Here is a 2,957-nt window from a genome sequence, read left to right on the forward strand (position 1 = left end):
ATGAAGTGAGAGGAATGGAATTTCTACCACCTTTTATGCAGAAATACAGGGGAGAAGCCTGGAGGACCAGACGTAGCTAGTTTTCCTTCTTGCAACAAGTTTTCTCTCTAGTTAAGAGTTCTTAGAGAAGCATTTAGAGTTTTCACTTGTAATCATATTGTGCAAGAACATAGCAGGAATTGGAGAGCTTCACCTTCAATTGGCTAAGCTTTCTTTTATCTTTCTTATACTTGTACTTTATGATGTTTTGCAGTAATAAACTTGTGAATTTGATTGTTAAATCATTCATGAGTAGCTAAACTCCTTCATCTAGGGAGTAGATGAAACTTATGGCTAAATAATACTAATTGAATGTGATTTACACTTGTTATATCTTGAGTTAACTTGTCTACTTGTGTAGCTGTGATTTCTTGTTATTGATTGATCACCAATAGCATGTTTATAGTGTTATTATTCAATGAGAATTGGTAATAACAATTGAAACACATGAGTAGTGCTTGAGTTGTATGTTCATGAAAATAGAGATACACTTAGGTGGATTATTGAGCATTTCATGAAATAAAACGGAGTAGTAGTAGTATTTCACCATGAAAATAGGGAAATCTATATTGCTCTAAGCCATTTCATCATGAAAATGAGACTTGGTAATCTTGGAAATAAATCTCTGGTTAAGCAAGAATAATAGCAAGAAGTAAATCCATTCATTTGTGTAGTTTATGCCATAAGTGGAATCTACATCCCTAGAATCTTCATTAAGTGAAATTTCTCTATTTGCATTCAGCATTTGTTAAACTAGATTTGTATATCAGATTTGTAGATTACAGCATTAGACTTTCTCTGCTCAAAAATTAATTGTAAGTCTAAATAATAGAGAGAACAGGGGCTTAGTAATTGTTTAAATTGCTCCTCGTGGGATCGACCCGATACGCATCTTGTACTAAAATTGCGACCTGTATACTTGCAGTCCAACGGGTGTAAAATCGGAATTAAACTTGCACTTAAAGTGAAAACCCGTCAAGTTTTTGGCGCCGTTGCCGGGGAGCGGCAATATTAGGGCCTAGTCATCTCTATTAATTTAGACATTTTCATTGTTTTTATCCAAGTTGTTGAATTAAAACTACAAAAATTTCTCTTATTTTTATTTGTAGTGCATGCACCGATCAAATAGAGAAGTTGGACATTTTGATCCTGAAATTGAAAGAACATTGCGGAGACAAAGGAGGAATACACTGCATCAAGAGGAACAAGAGGTTTGGCAGCCAATAGAAGATATCTTGATAGAATTACCATTTGAAGAAGAAATGGCTGAAAATGACCTAAATAGGCGAGTTCTGCGAGATTTTACTATACCGGGAACACAAGGTTCACAAACGAGCATAGCAAGGCCTGCGGTAAATGCTAACAACTTTGAGATTAAACCATCACTTATCCAAATGGTTCAACAATCTCAATTTGGAGGTAATGCAGTAGAAGATCCTAATACACACTTAGCTACATTCTTGGAAATTTGTGATACAATTAAAATGAATGGAGTTAGTGATGATGCTATAAGGCTAAGATTGTTCCCATTTTCATTAAGAGATAAGGCCAAACTTTGGCTACACTCTCATGCTCCCAATACTTTCACTGGATGGGATGAATTATCAAGAGCATTCTTAAATAAGTATTTTCCACCAGGTAAGACTGCTAAGCTTAGAATGGATATCACTAGTTTTAGCCAATTGGAAGGTGAATCATTATATGAGGCATGGGAAAGGTTTAGAGATTTGCTTCGGAAATGTCCACATCATGGACTGCCGGAGTGGTTAATCATACAAACCTTTTATAATGGTTTATCTTTCTCCACTAAAACTATTATTGATGCAGCTGCAGGTGGAGCTTTAATGGGAAAAACACCCCAAGAAGCTCATAATTTGATAGAAGAAATGGCAGCAAATAACTATCAATGGGCCAATGAGAGAGGTAATACAAGACGTCACGCAGGTATGATAGAAATGGACACTCTCAATATGCTGAGTGTTCAAATGAATAATGTGATGAAATTGCTAAGTAGACAAGGTCCAAGTTCATCTAATGCACATGTAGCATGCTGTTCTGTATGTGGAGGTGAACATGATACTAATGAGTGTGTCGATTCTGAACAAGTACAATTCGTCAATAATTACAATCGTAATGCTCAAAATAACCCCTACTCGAATACTTACAATCCGGGATGGAGAAATCATCCAAACTTCGGATGGAAGGATCAAGGAAATCAACAAAGGCCAACCAATCCGCCGGGATTTCAACCAAGGCAACCACAGGCTGAAACTAAACCAAGTTGGGAGATCGCGGTGGAAAAACTTGCTACGGTGACTTCGGACAGATTTGAACGAGTAGAAGGGAGACTGGATCAACTCACTACAATGTACAGGAATGTAGAGGTCCAAATTGGTCAAATTGCTAGTTCTTTGAATAATCGAAATCAAGGAGAATTACCTAGCAAAACAGAGGTCAATCCTAAGGAGCAGGTGCAAGCCATTACTCTTCGTAGTGGTAGACAATTAGAAGATCCTCCAGTGAAGGAAGTTGAGAAAGATGAGAATGAAAAACAAGAAGAAAAGCAGAGGAACCAAGAGGCGATTGTGGAGGAAAATAGGCGGGAGAATCCAAGAGAAAAGCAACCATCATCTTCCACTACCATTCCAATACCCCCTGCGGTTCCATTTCCACAAAGATTAAAGCAAAATAAGTTTGATAAAGATTTTGAAAAATTTGTTAAACTTTTCAAACAATTGCACATTAACATTCCTTTTGCCGATGCTATTTTGCAGATTCCATCTTATGCGAAATTTCTCAAGGAAATCATGACTAGAAAAAGAAAGTTGGAAGACTGCGAAACAATAGCATTAACGGAGGAATGTAGTGCAATTATTCAAAATAAGCTACCACCGAAGTTGAAGGATCCGGGGAGTTTT

General features: G+C 36.9%; 1 non-coding gene across 1 annotated transcript; it reads right to left on the bottom strand.

The window, feature by feature from the left end:
* Nucleotides 1-1,688: 1,688 nt before the first annotated feature.
* On the bottom strand, nucleotides 1,689-1,795 carry LOC113772732. Its single transcript, XR_003468687.1, has one exon. It is a non-coding gene; the product is annotated as a small nucleolar RNA R71 (small nucleolar RNA).
* Nucleotides 1,796-2,957: the final 1,162 nt, after the last annotated feature.

The sequence above is a fragment of the Coffea eugenioides genome, chromosome 5, assembly GCF_003713205.1.
Source record: "Coffea eugenioides isolate CCC68of chromosome 5, Ceug_1.0, whole genome shotgun sequence".
Taxonomy (NCBI): domain Eukaryota; kingdom Viridiplantae; phylum Streptophyta; class Magnoliopsida; order Gentianales; family Rubiaceae; genus Coffea; species Coffea eugenioides.